This window comes from Symsagittifera roscoffensis, chromosome 5 (assembly GCF_963678635.1).
Source record: "Symsagittifera roscoffensis chromosome 5, txSymRosc1.1, whole genome shotgun sequence".
In the NCBI taxonomy this organism is placed as follows: domain Eukaryota; kingdom Metazoa; phylum Xenacoelomorpha; order Acoela; family Convolutidae; genus Symsagittifera; species Symsagittifera roscoffensis.
Window position 1 is genome coordinate 59,112,559 of NC_087066.1, and position 19,511 is coordinate 59,132,069.

Sequence of the window (19,511 nt, forward strand, 5' to 3'; positions counted from 1 at the left end):
ATGCTTCCACTTTAACATCAGGGAACGCAAACGTGACTGCTGGTCCATAGATTACCGTCACAAACTCCGTGGTTCCTCTGATCAGCGCTAAGGGATCGGTCCTCATAGCCAAGCTTAGATCCGTTAGCAGGGGCATGCCCCCGGTATGTCGTCTCATGTCTTCCTCCCATTTCTCAATCGTCGTCTCACGTCTTTCTCAATCGTCTCATCGTCTCCTGTTCCAAAGCGATTCTGTTGCAGGAGGTACTGGATAAGAGTATGTCTCAAATCTCTTATCTTATTCCAAGAATCCGTGGCTTTCTTCACGTTTAACTTCCTCACATTCTCTCTCATTTGCTCTGGGTAGCGTGTCAAGTTCATTAGTCCTCCCAAGTTTCCATGTGTTATTGCAATCAATGTTAGAAGTCCATCTAACCGCAAGTTCTGAATTCCTTCGGTGAGCAGCACAAACGGTCCTTTTACGAAGTTTTCTGCTCTAAACGCCACGAACAAGGCTATTATTTCGACTACTGATACTTCCACTACTGCTTGGAGGAATTCTTTTGTCAAGCTTCGAGAGAGTTTTGGGTAGACTTTCGCCAAGAAGGGCGCGGTCCATCCGGCTCCCAGCCCTTCCAGCATGCTATCAGTCCGTTCAAAGCCTTCTTCCCCATTCGCCTTCTGAGTCCAGAAAGTTTCCAGGGTAACTTGGCACACTCTGTTTACAAACTCGGCTGCCTTCTCCTCGGCATTTTCGGCCAGGTTCACCTCCTTCACCAGGTAGGCATGGATCTTCCTGATTATCATTGGGCTTTGCTCAAAAGCATCCGCACCCAATGCCGCTACTCGAAGAGTTAGGTCTAGCCACTGGTTAGCTTCTGGCTTGGTTCTCAAAACCATCGCTTCCAAGTGAGCTCTGGTATCCTTGGAGTTCTTTCTTCTCTCTTCTTCCTCCTTTATGTCCGTTCCTCGGAACCATAAGTCATTCGACATCGCCACAATTACTCAATGATCGTCATCTATTCCTGGCTTCAATTTGAGCTGTCGACTGAAGTTGGACAGTTCCAAACCCAGCATTTCGTCTAGCACTAGCATGTGTAGTGAATGGTCTTTGAATCCTCTCATCGCATTCGAGATAACCGACCACACCGCAGGTAGTTCAGCCCTGAGTGGTCTCAGATTCTCCATTCCTATCTCGCGATTTGGGGCCGATATGATCACATCATATATCCCTTCCGAGAGCAAAGCCACAATCGCATATGCAAAATTTAGTCCATCTGGCAGATGTGCATACCCCGGAGACAGCGCGAACACGGCTCTCGGTGTTATCTTGGTGAAGGAACCTCCTTTCAGGGTATCTACTGCTTCACCCATCGACTCGAGGATATCTTTTATCGCTGGCCATACAGCGGCTTTGGCTGTCGTAGTCTCTCTGAGTCTGCTCAGGAAACCCCTGCTGTGTAGATGGTCATTGATGCCAGCGAACACACTCGTGATTGGGTTCATATCCGTCTGACGCCTTTGCACTCCGATCGCTATCGACACGGATTGTGTTAGATCCAGTTCGACCGCTGTCAACATTATTACGTCAGGCCAAAACAGAGACTTGGAGGAATATACAAAGTCTGAGTTCGTGACTATCGTGATTTTGGCCATCCTCATTTCTGCCTTGTCGTATGCAGCAAAGATGGTTTCGTATTTCTTTATCGCCTGCAACCCACCGTATCTCTGAACATCATCTCCCTGAATCACTTCCACTTGTTTCAGGTATGCTCTTTCTTTCACATAGCCTGGGGGTGCTTTCACCTGCCTGAACACATTCACATGTTGACCAATCGGCGCCCTTGTTATCAGGAATTTTCCAGGTCTCTCTTTTCAATTTCCTTCACCGTGATTCAGTTTCGCGTCTTGTAACGGTCTCCCATTCACTGAAACCATTGTACTGTTCGAGGGCAGTCCCTCTAGGTCGGCAAACCTCAAGGCAGTTGTAGAGCTGAGGTTTATGCCAGCAGCTATCAACCAGTCCACTCCTGTTATCGAGTACAATCCGCTGACAGATAACCTCGCTCCATTCAATACCCTCATGGTATCTGCTGCAAAACTCACCGTCTGAACATTCAGTTTCATCAGATCACCTTTATATATGTGCCAGGGAGAAGGTATGGGTCTCGACCACATTAGAGAGCTCCTGTTTGGACGTCGCTTCTCTCGACTGGTGCTCGTCGTCTCTGATCTCGTATCCGATCAAAGGTTGCTGGTCGTTTCCGCTGTCGAGTTGACAGCCCTAGTGTTCGTCTCGGATTGATCGTTCTTCTCAAAGGCGCTTCTCCCAATCGATCTTGTACATCCGTTCTGTGCCCGGGTTCGCTGGAGCTTTGCGGCCTGTAGATGGTCATGGCTGGGACCGCTCCCAAGCGTGTTTCCAGGTTAGGAGGCACAAATTTTAAAATTGCTGGTTTGTTCGGTGTCTCTTCCGTCTTCAGCACTCCCGTGTCAAAGAGTTCTACTTCCATTTCATCTAGTCGCTCTTGGAAGACTCTGTTCAACCAAGCGTGTCCCTCGATGCTGTCAAAGTGGATGCCGTCAGTAGTCATTCTCGCCTGATCCATAGCTCTCAGCTCATGCTCAATGTCCATAAGGATCATCCTTCCGGCATTCCGACTCGCGAGATTCCTCAGGATGTTGTTCCACCTGATTACTCCTTCACTATGTGTCCTTCCTGCCGCTGTCAACATCTTTGTACTCATTGGTGCAGTGCAGACGGTCAGTACCGCGCAGTTGAACTTCTGCCAGAGAGTAGTAAATAGGCACACCATCATCGATTCCCACAGTGCCTCTTCCTCATCTGAGCTTCTTGAGATGTTGTTCGTCCCTACTAGGATCATCACGTGAGAGATTCTCCCTGGGTTCATCAGCTCTACCATCCGAAATACTTGGGCTATCGTTGCGCCTCCAAACGCCATCACCGTGGTGATCCAGGAAGTCCTCAAATTTTGGAGCACTCTGACCAAGCTGTCTCCCAGTATCAGATGTGCTGTCCCCAGTGGCGGTTGCTGCCGGTTTACTGCTGGATTCCAGGTCGCTCGATTGAAGCTCTCGGATTCGTATCCGGAACTCCTGTGAAGTTATACTTCATTTGATTGTTCTTCTGTACATCAATCACTCGGGACACTTTCTTTGCCGGCATCCCTCGGATCTTCCTGTCTGGGATCTTAGAGCTCCTCGTTTGTAACGTTGCATCGCTAACTCGCTCATTGGTCATCGCGTCTTGGGAGAGTTGTACTCTTCCCGTGTCGTCGATTGTTCCATAGGGTGCAGTCACTCCGGAACCTGGCGCATTCCTGTTGGCCACTAGTCGTCCAGCTGTCTCTATCAGCTTCCTCATCGTCTGTTCCACGACTGCGTCACCTTAAGTATCACTCGGGTCCGGGATTGTCACTCGACCGGTTGCAGCTGGGAGTCGCGTTTCTACAGTCTGACTCATTTCTCGAGGCGTCAAGAGTTCCATGGGGGACTGCCCACGAGGAATGTCCCTTGTAGGTATCACTTTTTCTACGGCTGCCGTTGACAGCAGACGCTCCGATCGCTGCTTGTATTCTCGCCTCAAGCGCTCTATCTCTTTACCCTGCTTCTTATTGCAGTCTTCAAACAACTTCTTCCACATATCCCTATCTTCTTCTATAGTGAGCATGGTCTTGGTCATCTCGTCCTGCTCCTTTCTAGTCGTCTCCAGCTCTTAATCTCAACTAGATCTTGCATGGTTTCGTTCGTTTGAACCTCCTCTTCCACTCTCGCCCTCGTTGGTGGCACAGCCACTCTCAGTGGTGAACTAGACGAGGCAAGCCTCGCTGTTCATTTCTTGATGCCTTTTTCTCAGTCCAGGCTTAGGCTTGGTGGGCAAGGGCATCTCACCTGATTGGTAGGTCCTCGAACTTCCCAATCCAGGCTCGTTCGCCAAGCCACTCCCTGAGAGAGCCCCGTTTCTTCATCTCATCACTCTCATGTTCGGGCGGTCTAGCACTCCTCTTTCTCCGTATGCTGCCATCAATAGGAATCTGTGGGGCGGTCCCCACGGTTGTCATGACCCAAGATGTTTATCAAGGCGGTCAGCAACATGGCTACCTCTGGGTCCTCAAGAGCGAAGTCTCGATCCATTAGCCGACGATAGATCGCATCTACCATTGGTCCTACATATGCCTCTGCGAGGTCCATCAATTGATCCAAGTTGAAATTGTCCATTCTCTTTCGATTTTGATTTGATTATGATTCAACGATTTGAACTCAAGTGAGTGATTAAATGATCAATCAGGATCTATAAAAGAGGTCACGAATCTCACACTTGTCAACTTTGCACTAGTTTTGTATTAAAATTTATTTGAAACAATCAGATAAAAAGTTTTCGAACTTAAAATTTTCTAAAATCAATCAGTTTCTAAAATTTTGGAGTTCGACATAAGATTGGATAGTCCAAACTTTGGATCTATTCCTAAGATTGTCATTCAGTTGTTCGTGGTCACTAACTCCTTCTTACCCTTGTGTCTTAATAACATAACACATATCATAAATCCTAACACATATCACACACAACATACATTTAGTATGACGCCCCCCTGTATGCCACCTAAACTCAACCTGTACTTAAGTAATATTTCTTATGCAAGTAAACTTGTATATTAGTATCAGAGAAGATTACGTGTATCAGCGCGTATAACTCCCGTGGATGCAGTCGTCTTCTGTTCGGATCGTACACTGGAAGCGAAAGCTCCTTCACTTCCTTTTCCACGTGGAAGTCTCTCAATCTCGTCAAGGACAAGACTAGATTTTCTGGGTCCACGTGCCGCTTCTCCGTCGACCTTGTCACCAAGAAGCATAAATACTTTCTCGATATCTGTGACGCCGCTGGAGGCAAGGCTGCTTCACCCCCTATTCCTTCCAAAGGAATTCTATGTTTTTATATTCTCTCTTAAAATCTGCTGCTAACGCTGTCTTAAAACTCATGTTTTCCTGTATTTCATGCTTTCACGATCTACATCTTGAATCGTGACACTGGTCTCCTTTGGGTCCGACGTCATTTCGTTTAACCACTCCAAGACACGCAGATTCGTCAACTCTTGTTCGTAGGATTGCTGTTGCTCGTCGTCGAATTCTACCTCGGGTTTCGACCGGTCCTCGATCCATTCCTCGTCGTGACCATCGACTATGTCAAAGTCCTGTGACACAGTTATATCTTCTAGACCCATTACTTCTTCCCCTATCTTCTTTAGATCTATCTTGTCCACTACAAAGTCGTCGCCGTAAGGGTTATGTTTCTTCTTGGATCTTGTCCTGTCATTCTGTCGAGTCCATATCGTGAACGGAAGATCAGGTTCCCAGTTCTTGGGAACCTCCCTTTGTTCAGCGTCTTGCCAGTCCTCTTATGCGTAGGGTAAAGTTTCACCGTCTGCTTCAATCACCTCATTTGGATCCAGGTCCAGTGGTGTACTTGTTCCTTCCTCTACGACTTCGTTTCCATCGTTCTTTTCCCTGGTGCCCTTCTCGTTGACATCACAAGCAGGGTCCATCAATAAGTAATCCCCCTCTTCCATGTCTGCAGGTATACACCAGTCTTCTGTCGATGGATTGTGTGGCTTAATGTTTCCCGGGTGTTGATCTTGAACTCGCCGGCTCTTCTCACCGTTCGTCTCCCCGGACAAACAATCTTGCACCATGTTTCGTTCAACCTTTTCAACTTCTTTATCCTGGTCCACAAAGGTAACGGTTTTCTTCTTTTGCGTATCGTTCCCCGTTATTTCCGACCGTATGAAGTACTGGTTAAAACCTCGTGTGGTATTGAGGATACTACTTGCTGAACTATTGTCCTACAATCCCACTCGTTCTCTTTGTGTTTTCGTCTGGACGGCATGATCTTCACCTTCTCACTGACTGTCAGTGATGCCACTCCTGCTGCCCACTCGGGGTCATCTCTGGTCACTTCTCTCTCTAACAATCCACCCAGCATCCGCATCACTTGCGGTGTGACCTGCACCGTTTTATCCAATAATGAGAGGCTGTTAATGTTCATGCGAGAGAGTTCCTGCTGGACCAGGTTCGAGCGCAGCAACAAAACATCAAGGGCACCGGGTCCTTCTTGGATAGGATCTTTATCTCGGCTGCTTTCTCTACAGGTAACTCACGATGTCCTGTTATTGGATGTCCAGACTTATCCAACCATCTCGTCAAGGGCAGCGCCTCATAAGTTTCTTTATCCAGTAACGAGAATCCTTCCTTTATTTCTGCCTGATTGGCTTGCTTCTGTTCCAAACTTTCATAGAACTCGGTTTTCTTGCTGAGGCTGTCAGCATTTTGGTGTTTGTCACGCATACTGTGCTCGATTATCATGTGGTAGCCATCTAATATCACTATCCATCTTCCTATATAACTCTGATCCATCGAGTATGTCTTCAACCAGGATAACGCCCTGTTGTCCACGCGTAACTTAAAAGGAGCGCTCCCCAAGTATGCGCGGTATTTTTCCACAAATGTGACTACTGCAAACATTTCTGCCTTCGGTGCACCATATTTCATCTCAGTGTCACCTAACACCTTACTGCCATATGCTATGGGACGGAGAACGGTTCACCTATTCCATTCTTGCTCCTGATGCAGTATTCCCGAGATGGCTACTACTGATGCGTCTGTGTCATGAACATACATGCCCTTTTCAGTAGGCATGCCTAGCACTGGCGCTTCGCACAGTTCCCGCTTTATGTTCTCAAAGGCGCTTTGAGCTTCATCGCTCCATTCGAACTTTTTCCCTTTGTTGCGCATCAGCTTCTGCATCGGATACACCTTGTCTGCATATCCTTTTAAGAGCTCACGGTAATAGTTGGCAAACCATAGGAAGCTCATCAGCTGTGTGTCCGCTCTGGGAGCCTTCCATGTCAACACAGCTTCTACTGCTTCCGGGTCCGGTCTCACACCATGACTGTCTACCATTCTTCCTAGGTACTTGATCGAATCCCTAAGGATTTCACGTTTCGATGGTTTGCATTTCAAGCCTGCTCTTTTCATGCATCCAAAGACCTCATCGAGCCGATCAATGTGGTCTTCCAGGGTCGGTGATGCTATGGCTACGTCATCCACGTAACACATCACAAGATTCCCGTACTTCTTTGTCACTCTGGTCAAAGCCTGAGCCATCAGTCGTTTGAAGAGTGGCCGTTGCGTTGCACAAGCCGAAGGGCATCTTCTTCCACTGGTACAACCCCAATTCACACGCGAATCCGGTCTTTTCTTTATACTTCTTCCGCAGAGGGACCTGCCAGAAGGCAGAACCCAAGTCCAATGTGGTGAAGAACTTGGCATCACCAAGTTTAGAGAGGCCCTCGTCTATTCGCGATATCGGGTACGCATCTTTTATCGTTACCGCGTTCAAGTAGCTAAAGTCGCAACAAAACCTAAGCTGCCCCCTTTCTTTTTCGCCTTTACTACCCCGCAAGCCCAAGGTGATTTTGAGGGTTCTATCATGTCGTATTTGAGCAACATTTCTATTTCCGCTGGGCACGCTTCCGATGTATGTGGCGTCATTCGTCTTGCGCCTTCCCTATGGGGAACGGCGCCTCCCTCCAATTCGATTTCGTGTTCGACGAAAATACAGCAACCGATATCCGCCTTATGTTTTGAAAATACATCCGCGTTCCGATTTAAAATTCCCGAAGTAATTCAAAATCTCCCTCGCCTATTTTCCTTTTTAAGTGTTCTATCTCTGGCAAAACCGGTTTGTCAGATTCTAGTTCGTATGACGAGGGGCGTTCCGGAAAGTTCGAGCAGCTCGATAAGCCGTCGTCCGTTTCGGACTTCATTGAAAACAATTTACGAATAGATTTTAATTCATTAATCCTTTTTAAAATTTTATCTTTATTGGCATGATAAGGACAGTCTTTCATACTATGTTTCTTCAAGTTTGTCGTCTCTTCATAGTCGGTTCTCATCGGCAAAGCGTAACCAAGTTTCTTTCCACGCTGGATTGAAACCGTGGTGTCCAGTGTGTTCAATAACACACTGACACACTGTCCGTTTCTAGTTACCGAGAAGCTCCGGTCTAAAATCACTGAACTTTGACTATTTGGATTCGGTACCAAAAAAACCTGTTTACTATCACTTAACGAATTTATATTTCTCATTTTCAAAATTACTACTACTGCTTGTCCCGGCTGTAGTTTTATTTTCTATCTAAAAAAATTGGTACCTTGTTTTTGTCTGTTATTATTCTATTAATTGGTTTCTTAACATACTTTCGTTCTGGGTTCCTAATCCTTATTAGACCGTTGTTCAAGTCAATCATCACGTCAAAATTCCTGACAAAAACTCTGCCCAAGATGAATTGGTCAGCGTCGTCAAAATTCTATACCACCAGGAAGCTCATCCAAAGATCCCGTCCTCCCATGAAGTCCCGAGACCCCTCCGGATTCTTGAATCCGGGGAAATAACACCCTTTTCTCATCTCCGGAAGGCTGGTTTCTACCCCTCACCGTTGTTGTGAATGGTCTTGCAACAATTGTAGCGACACAATCGTTGCAACTCGGAGCGGTCTCTGCTAGCACTGCTGCTCGTTCAATTCTCGTTATTGTTTTTCATCGCGATTATCGTTGTTGTCACCGTCGCAACTATCGTTGTTCTGTTTTTATTTTGGATGTCTTCCAAAATGGCCGATTTTGACGTATCTCAGAAATATGACGTCATCGCTCGAAATTTTAAAAATTCAAAATACCCGAATATCCTAGCCTTCACGATTCGTTCAATCGTCCGAAGAACACCGTTAATCATTTAAAACTGCTAATTCGGAAGGTTAGCTTCTAATAATCCGAAATTGCATTTTCGTCCATCCTGGTCAAATGTCACATACTCCCCAGACAGCCCGGTCATTGTCCCCATTGAATTTCGTAATGTTCGTAAAAATGGTACAGTGCCATCGAACAGAATTTACAAAATGCAAAAAATCACTTTTATCCACGTCATATCGACTCACTGCAGAATATATATGGCACCATACTACACTACTATAGCCTTCCAAATTATTTCACTAATCTGCACTTTGATGATATGACCTAAAATAAAACCTTTTGTCTGACTTCCAACAGCAATGCCCTGACTTAAAACTTTTTCTCCTAGGTTTTAAAAGGTGTTAGTTTGCAGGACAGTCCTGCCAACCAACAAGCTAAAATTATCCTACTATGCTTCTTCCCTTCGGAAATTTATTTGTTATTTGTCTTGAATATTAAAACTAAGTAACTCTGTGGTTAGAAAGAACAATGAAAAAATCTCCCTCTTCAAGAGATTACCCAAGCCTCTCATGTCACCACAAAGTGATCAGTTTTCCTAGTTGATTAAAAACCATCATGAAGGCTAGAATATTTAAATATACTCTTCACTCAAGCTTTTCTAAATAAATAATAAGTGTCTCAAAAGCCACTAAATAAAATGAAAATACAAATTCATAAATGCAACAAATTCTTTAATGTTCAAAACTCAACGAAAAAAGTTTTCTTTCAATTTTAATTACATCTTCGTTGCTTAGTTTTTCACTTGAGTTTTTTGTCACACACACAAAACAATCCTGAGTTTTAACTTCCTCTCTTTCGTCACTTCTTTGTTTCTTCTTTTTTCGTCGTTTAGAAGTGCTAAAACTTCTAGATTCTTCTAATTTTGTTTCTTTTTGCAACTTGTTCTTCGGCCATTTGTCAATGCTCCATCTCCTCCTCCTGCGATATTGACTCTGCACTTTCAGTTTCTGTGTCTTGTAACCAATCGGTAGCTATTCTGACGCTGTTGGAAGCAGTCCTCCAACACTTCTGCTCTTCTACCTTTTGCTTACAACAAGGTAGGGGGTCAACGTTAGATTCTCTGTTCCGTTTCTCTCCAAATCTTCCTTCAACATCTCTTCTTTCTCCCTTCCATCACGTTCACTCATCCTGGAGATTCTCTTTACGGCGGTGGTCACTGCATTCCGATGAGTTGCAAAAGCTCGCTTGAAAGCTCCTGCTCCAATTTCCAGCTGATACGTACTGTACACTCTGCCGTGCTTCGACATATGCTTCTTGGCATATTCGTACAACCATGCAGTCATGTTGGCTCTAAACCATGGCATCAGTCGTCTTCTTGCCCATATCTTTTTCATTTCCATCGGAATGTTCAGAATCTTGCACATTGTCTCAAAAAGATCTAAATCTTTTAGAGAATCCAATTTCTGCAATTGTTATCTCGTTGGTGGTTCCTGTCTATTGTTCTCCTTCACATAAGCTTCCAGCCATCGCATCGCCATCATAACTCCCACTGTCACTATCTTTATGGGCCGTGATGAGTCTGGTAAACCCATGGAGAGCAGCTCTCCAGAGTCACCGATCAACACCAGATTACTACGCCCGGGATACCACCATGTTTGCAGCAAGCAATGGCTGGGAAACTCATCATGTGTTAACATGATGCTCCTCCAATTACGCTGTACCGAAGCTTCCAGTAGTGGTTCCACTTCCATCATCACTCGGTGGACTTCATCATTCTCATCTATTGTGTTGTAATCCGTAACGGTTGATTTCTCTGTTTTTGTCTTTCAAAGTCACTGAATGAAGTTCCCACTGACGTATCCAATGAACTTCTTTACCAGTATCGGTTCCAACTCCTCCTTAGTTCTCTCTGGAACTGCTGAGAACATTTTGCACAGTTACTCATAAGACATTGTCGCTAGTCTTACACACTTTGGCACTGAGAAGGACTGATCCAAGATCGTTCTCGTAATTTTTACATTCAAAGCTGCGAAATGCACTGGGTATCTGCTCTTGCACATTGGAGCTAGTGTCGATCCCAACAAATACCGCGCTCCCGATGGTCTGCGATAAGTTTCACTGTGTCGCATGTTCATTTCCGCCTCGATCGCTTCTCTCCATTTTCTTATATGCTTTTGCTCAGTCTGCAAAACTCCTGGGAACACTTCTGCCTTGATGGCCGTGACCATCTCATGTTTCTGTTCTAGATTCAATAGTGACTCTAAAGAACCAAATATGCTGTAGAATCCTAGTGAAGTCACTAGATTCACCTCGGTTCCTCCATGGAAATCTGCGATCAGCTCCGTTTCCGTTTTCGCTTTCATCACAATATTCCCAAATAATATTGTCAACTGCTTGTGTTGTTTCTCCAGGGTTTTCATGCAATCTAGGCCTCCACAAACGTGACCCTCCAGTCCACAGACATCTGCTAGACAGCCACCAGGTTTAACCCAGTCCTCTGGTCCCCAGCCACAAAACTCTGCTTTGTCTTCTCCGTTGCTCCTAGAGGCTGTTGTCATCACGTTACAGATGATATTAAGATCACGCAGATTACAGTCTGAATTGGTTCCCTCTGTACATCTTGTGTTGCAAGTAGTATCAAATCAGCATTGGGACTAGGACACCATGAGGGTCTCATCAGTTCCCATACCACCATCAAGCTCGTTCTCAGTAATTCATCTGAGAATCCTAATCCAAACTCTACTCGTTTGTCGGATTCTGGCACGGAAGGTGCAGTCACCTTTTCCTCCAAGACCAGTGCCAGCCTGGTCTGCTGATTAGCAGCGCTTGAAAGAGAGTAATCAAAGAAGCAATCGCATATGTCTTCATTCAGGAATGGATTCTACGCTACCCCTATGATTCCTGACACGTTACTGTAGGACTTCTTCCTGATCGGTCCACAGTATTCACTGGATTTCGGCATTGCTCCCATAGATTCCTTAATGACCCTTAGCTCTTTCTTTGAGAATCTCCTGATTTCATCTAATTTCTTCATGGGTTCTAGCTCCACAGGTTCTTTCATGTTCACGCTCATTGGTTTACTTTGATGCACGTCCAGCAGTGCTAACAAGAGTAAGGCTTTCGCTCGTTCATCGCCTTCTCTCAGCATCTTGACACAGGTGTTGAAGGCTGGCACTGACGTTTTCTCTATCATGAACCGAATGAAACAGAGAGCGTCTCTCCGCTTCGCGCACGCTACTGCCATTCCCTCTTGGACTATCAGATCTCTCATGCTCGTCATCGGGAATACCTTGTCTTCCTTTGATCTTTTCCTCTCTTCTGAATCATATTGCCCGCGAGTAAGTCCGATCATGCACCAGGCGAACCGCAGCTGTAATTCAGTTCTCACGTAAGGCAATGCTATCAGAGCGTGTATCTTCGGTGTGGTCCTCATTTCTTCTTCGAAGTACCGTAACACTACTGCTTTACATGGAAGTCTCACCAACTTCTCAATCGTCTCTGTCTGCATCTCAGACGATGCTTAGAGTCCCATTTGCTTTCTGCTTGAGGGTGGTGCCTTGCATCATGGTCTTCAGATAACCTTCCATGGCACTTTTGTCTTCCAGAGTCATTAAGTATCCTCTGGCCGAGTTTCTGTACTCCAACATCTCCATGTATCCGCCGGCGGGTTCTTCTATTTATACAGTCTCCGACAGTGTCAGTCGGTTATATTCCACTGGGACTAGTTGTCCTACGACACTTCGCTTTCCGTGGTTCATTGGAGACGGTTTAAAGTCTTTCATGGTACTCTCCCCACACTGGCTGAGTACTTCCATTTCCAATGTTGCTCCAGTCAGAGTGCGGTCACTCCGTTTGGATTTATAAACTGTTGATTTTATCCCTGCCATGAGAATGGGTGGCACCATCGCTACATCAGTCCAGATTCTGTCTGTGCCAGGCAATCGATCATCACCTTGTCCCAAATCCATAGCTTCGTCGACTCGTTTTCTTTTCGCTGAGTTGACAGCTTTTATCGAGAATTCAGAATCCACCTTTGTCTTTCCCGCTCTCCTCGGTATCAATTTGCTGCCTAGTTTCATCTTCATTTCTTTAATCTTATCTATCACCAATTTTGATCGCATCGTTCCTTTCCTAGTTCTCGACAGATATACCACTTCTCTTTTATCTTCTTGCGGCGTCATCTTGGTAGGAGATTTTGCTTCACTTTCGTCAGTGGCTGAGTCGATCAACAACTCACTCAATCTCCCTTCACACTCGTCAAGTTTGTCAAGGACTTCCCGCGTTAGTGGTCGGTTGAGACCCACTTTCAAAAAGGACTGGGTTCCGTAGCTCTGAATTACTGTCCAGACTTCTTCCATAAAGGCCGCTCTGTCCAATCTACATCATCCCGTCCTGCTTTCATGGTCTCGATGATGCAACTCCCACTCTTCTTCGGGTAACCTTCTTAAGAAGGGTACTCTGGCAGCGCCTTCTATCCTTCTTCTCCTTGGTGATTCCATAAGGAGCCTTTCTTCTCTGTCTCTAAAATTGCCCGGAGAGCTGCTCTCCGGCACATCCCGGTTCATTTCCACAAAAGTCGACGGAGGTTCGATGGTCAAAGTACCTTCGTTTGCTGGTTCATTCGTTTTCAACGCGTCTGCGCTGTTTTCAAAGTCACTGAGGAAATTGAAATCCAGTCTGGATATTCCTCCTGTCGATGCTTTATCGTCCTCCTTCTCTGCTTGATCGGGATTCTCTTGCATAGGTTCTTCCGATCGACGGCTTCCTCCCTGCCCATCATCTCCTTCTGAAATCTCTTTCGAGTTTGAGGCCCTTGCTCTTTTGTTCTGAACCCTTTCCGGAAATTTCGGTATGATTAGCCTGCCGGCTGATTGATCTTCCTCCTCTCCATAGACTACTTTGATCTCCTCATAGCCGAAGGGTGCTAGGAAAGTTCTCGTCAGTAGCGTTCCTCCCACCGTTAGCTCTGGTTTCACACTCGTCAAAATTAGGGAGGCCTCAGGTAATTCAGCTCTGCCTCTCATCCTCATAGGCACCAAATTCAGTTCGGCGCATTCCGCGTCAAACGCTCCAGGCTTCGGAGTCGCGGCATTGTTTATGCGCGTTCTCGTCGCTTGATCCGTATAAGCAAATTGCGTATACTGTAACACTGCGGCATTCCTGCCCACAAAACAAAGATCCATCGTTTCCGAGAACTTTGCTACCCTCCTTTCATTGGTCTCAAACACTCTCAGCCTAGGATTTTGCACTACGGAGACTGCTCCGAGCAACATCCTTCTTATCAGAGGGAATTCAGGGATTTCCTTCGGCAGCTTTTTGTAGTCACCCCAGCTTTTCGTCTCTTCTCTCACTTTATGGTATGCTGTAGTGAGACGAGGAAATCTTGTTATCTCGCCATTTGTCTTGTCATAGGGCCTTAGATTCCAGAGCTTCGGAAATACTTCAATGTGCCCTCTTTCCACTTCTCCCATACGATCACGAAAATGATCGCCGAAGTTGACGATTGTCATTTCTAGCTCTGCTACTTTTCCAAACAACAGATCTTCGCTCTTGAGTTATCGCAATACATGCTGCTCACACCAGTTCAACACACTCCCGTCCACTGCTGATATGAGGTTCAGGTGCAGCACCGACCTCCTGTATGCTTCCACCTTAACATCAGGGAACGCAAACGTGACTGCTGGTCCATAGATTACCGTCACAAACTCCGTGGTTCCTCTGATCAATGCTAAAGGATCGGTCCTCATAGCCAAGCTTAGATCCGTTAGCAGGGGCATGTCCCCGACATGTCGTCTCACGTCTTCCTTCCTCTCAATCGTCTTATCCTCTCCTGTTCCAAAGCGATTCTGTTGCAGGAGGTACTGGATAAGAGTATGTCTCAAATCTCTTATCTTATTCCAAGAATCCGTGGCTTTCTGCACGTCAAACTTCCTCACATTCTCTCTCATTTGCTCCGGGTAGCGTGTCAATTTCATTAGTCATCCCAATTTTCTTTGTGTTATTGCAATCAATGTTAGAAGTCAATCTAACCGCAAGTTCTGAGTTACTTCGGTGAGCAGCACAACCGGTCCTTTTACGAAGATTTCTGCTCCAAACATCACGAACAAGGCTAGTATTTTGACGATTGATACTTCCACTACTGCTTGGAGGAATTCTTTTATCAAATATCGAGAGAGTTTTTTTTAAATCAAATATCGAGAGAGTTTTGGGTAGACTTTCACCAAGAAGGACATGGTCCATCCGGCTCCCAGCCCTTCCAGCATGCTATCAGTCCGTTCAAAGCCTTCTTCCCCTTTCGCCTTCTGAGTCCAGAAAATTTCCAGGGTAACGTGGCACACTCTGTTTACAAACTCCAACCCCAGCACTTCGTCTAGCACTAGCATGTGTAATGAGTGGTCCTTGAATCCTCTCATCGCATTCGAGATATCCGACCACACCGCAGGTAGTTCAGCCCTGAGTGGTCTCAGATTCTCCATTTCTATCTCGCGATTTTGGGCCGATATGATCACATCATATTTCCCTTCCGAGAGTAAAGCCACAATCGCATACACGAACTTTAGTCCAACCGGGAGATGTGCATACACCGGAGACAGCGCGAACACGGCTCTCGGTTTTATCTTGGTGAAGGAACCTTCTTTCAGTGTATCTACTACTTTATCCATTCTTTGATTTTGATGTAGATTTGAGAGGATAGCTCAAAGTTGATGAATTTTTCACAGCAAATATCTGGAAATCCGATTCCAAACCTGATCAAGCAGGATTTTGAACTTTGAAAATCTTCAAAGAAATGAAGGAATAAAGGTTAAAAAGAGTTTTTGATGTATTATCGTACAATTTTTTTTAAACTTCAAATTCTCCAGAATAAACAAACTTTATTTCCTTGTGAGGTGTAAATCAGCGGTAAGGTTAAAGCTTTGGTACTCAAAACTTGGTCAAAGTTGAACTCTTTGAATGCCCAAGTTTCTCCAAAGAGATCTTTACTTTGTTCGGAGAACTCTATTTTGTACAATAAAAACGTCCAAAAAATTATGAAAAAGTAAGAATCAACATCTATTTTATCAATAAAAAATTCAGTTGGAATTTTTTTCTTGTAAAATTACTCGAGGAAATTCAAAAGTTTTTTGATACACATTTTTCAAATAATGATTAAAATTTCCTAAAAATGACAAACAATTCCTTCTTTAGAAAATGCTGGATTATGATTGGTTGATTTCCAACAAAAAGTGTTACTAAAAGAGTACTCAATTTTTTCTTGAGTTTTCTCTAAGCATTATTAGACAAAAAATTTTTCATTCTGATTTTCTTTTACGTTAAAAGCATTCGATCTATACTTTGTATTACTACTTGAAAAAAATTTCAATAAATTCGAACCATTCAAAGCAAGTGTAAATAATCTAATTTTTTGGGACTTTTTGAATCTTCCAATTTTGTAAGTGCCATGTACTTTTATTTAAATTTGCTGCAAGCTAAATATCCGACCTTTTTGCAGATGCCAGCACTCAACAGGAATGAGAAAGTAAAATGCGAGGACTGTGGTAAAGAGTACAGAAGAGCCAATGCGGCTCGACATCACAGGAGTTGCGTGCGAGGAATTATTTCTTAACCGGAATGTAGTTATTGTACATACAACCAGAAAAAAAAGGAATTTCCATACGAGCAAAAAGCACGTAAAGTCAACCTCAAAGTCAACAAAGTGTATCTAGTGAGAAAGAATTTCCAAGCTATTTTTCACTTCAACAACATCGCAAGAAAGATCACGGGTTGAGGGCGAGGAAAAGGAGTGATTCTGTTGCGGATTTGAATAAAATCTTGGAAAACGAGGAGGAAAGTGGTCAGCTACGAGATGAGTTGGAAGCCTGTCAACACTTCTTGACAGATACTGAGATGGAAAATGGACGCCACAAGGTGTTCAATTATCAACTCTCAAAACTAGATCCTAATCTAGTTAATGAAAAACTGGATCAAGTCTTTGAAAAACTTGGTTGTGCAGCAAAAATCAACATTGCCTTGGGATTTGTGTTACGTTATATAGAAACGGGCGAATATTGTTATTTCTACGCTCATGAAAGTAACACACCCTTTGATAAATCTATACTGCTTTTTACTAAAGCAGAGTAGACGACTATACAGAACAAGGTCAATAAGCAAGATATCCTTGAAGTTTCTACACAAGAGAGACAAAAGACGAAATGGCGATTCAAGCTGATCACTAATGTAACCATTTTTGCCGCCTTACGGGAAAACGTGCCCATGATTTGTCCAGATTCAGTGGTTCCCTAACCAATTCTGAGGAATAACCTTGTTAATTGTTTGATTTTGGATCAAAACACAAAACAACCATACAATGACAATTTGTGTTTGTTTCGAGCGCTTGCGGTTCATTTGCATGTAACAAAAAGTCTCGAAACATCCACCTCCAAGATCTTTAACGATTTTCTTGAAAAATCGGGTTGTGATCCGAAACAGTTTCGTGGATTTTCGATGGATAATCTACCAATAGTTGAAAAAGTAGTAGAGAAAAAACTATTTTATCTACGTTATCGACATTGAAGACGGAGACTTCGTAGGAGAATTAGCTCGGAGAAGTATTGGTAAATATGAGATAACAGTAAAATTTCTACAAAACAACAACAACATTTTCACTTCAACAACATCGACAAATTCTTCAAATGCTTCCGATGCCCAACATGCGATATATTTTTCCACAAGGCAGACAATTTCAACAAGCATCTTCTACGATGCAAAAATCAAATCAAAAATTTTTACCCCAATAATGTTTATACTCTACGAGAGACGTTGTTTGAGAGACGTAGTTCAATTTTCAGCATCTTTAATGAACGAGGCAGTTTCAATAAGAGTGAAGCAAGAGAGTACGAAGACGAATGTGTCGAGGAAGAGGAAGAAACAGAAGCATCCACTCTTTTTCTCAGGATTCAAAAAAATCACTTGATTGATTTGATGCAACATCTAAAGAGATACACCAATACTCTGCCAGTATTTGGATTCAACATTGGTCGGTATGAAATAAACCTCATTAAATCACACCTCATTCTTTAGCTTATCAATGCAAAAGAAATTGAACCTTCAGTTATCAAGAAAGCAAACTATTTTGTTTCCTTCAAATTTGGAGATGTTCAGCTTCTGGACATTATGAAGTTTTCAAGTGGAGCTACTACTTTAGACTCCAGTGAGATGAAATGATACTTTCCATACGAGTGGTTTGATACTCCCACCAATCTTGATGAACAACAACTACCCTTGTATGATGAATTTACAGCAAACTGAAAGATAGCAACCCTCTCGATAAAGAGTATGACGATTTTTAAAAGCTTCTCAATACTGGAGTAGCTGAGGAGCGAGCCTTGAAAAAACTTGGTCTCAAAACCAAACCACTTACTGGATTGAAAAACTATAACTACTTGAATTGCATCTGGGAACAGGATCAGATGTCAACACTCCGAGATTTTCTACAGTGGTATAACAACAAGGTTGTTGTTCCTACCCTTAAATCTATGCAGAAATTGATTGAATTTAATAATGAAAAAGGGATGGACATGTTAAAGATCGGCTGCACTTTACCAAATTCAGCGAATATCTGTCTACACAAGTCAATCGACTATAAGTTTTATCCATTCTTTTCGAGTGATAGTGACTTGCTTGAAAAAATACGGGAAGATATGACCGGTGGTCTCTCAATTGGTTTCACAATGAAAGCTGTAGCAAACGAAACTTTTATTCGAAAATCAAACAATTTGTGAAATCAGTCGTTGGTATTGATGCTAGTCAACTCTATCCTTATTCTATGTGTCAGGATGGGCCACAGGCTTGTATACGAGATGGGACTACGATGATGAAATACAAAAATTCAGGGCAAGGCAGAATCGAGTTCGAACGTTTGAAAATATGGTCATGTCATACTTTCAAGCAACCAGCCGTGAATGCAAAATTGAGAGTTACTACACTACAAAAAACCAGAAAAATTCGTTTGCTTTAGTGTTGATGGTTTTTGCAACCATTGTAAGACTGTCTTGGAAGCAATGGGTTGTTATTTCCATTTTTACCCTTGTCAAGAAGCTAGACCAAGCCTAATTGATGATGACATCAAACGAGGAATCAAAAAAAGAGAAATGGATGAGTTTCGAAAAGATTACATTCTAGAAAAAGGATGCTCTATAGAAGAAATGTGAGAGTGTAATTAGTGGGATCAATTTAAAAACAATGTAGACGTGAAAAATTACGTTAGAACTCACTTTCCCTTCAAAAAACCTCTTTCTGCCAGTTCACTAGTGCAAAACTTTAGAAATGAAACAATGTTTGGCCACGTGCATAGTGATCTGGGTGTTCCAGATGAGCGAAAAGCGAAATTTTCCAATTTTCCACCTATTTTCAAAAATTTGGATGTTACCAGAAATTATATTGGGGAATATATGAAGACATATGCGGAAGAAAACGATTTGATAAAAAAAACCGCAACGAATGTTGCTATCGAGCTTCAAGTTAACCAACGGAACACTTAACACACCACTTTTCAACTTTTTCTTGCATCTTGGACTACTGTGTACAAAAATTAATCGGTTTGTACAATACACACCGCGTAAAGTATGCAACAGTTTTGTTCATTCTGTTGTTGTTGCTAGGCGAGCCGGCAATGAAAATCCATTATCTGGCGTAGTAGCCGAAACAAGGAAACTTCTAGGAAATAGTTCCTATGGCTATCAAGTACTGGACAGCTCAAAACATACAATGACAAAATATCTTGGAGACGAAAAA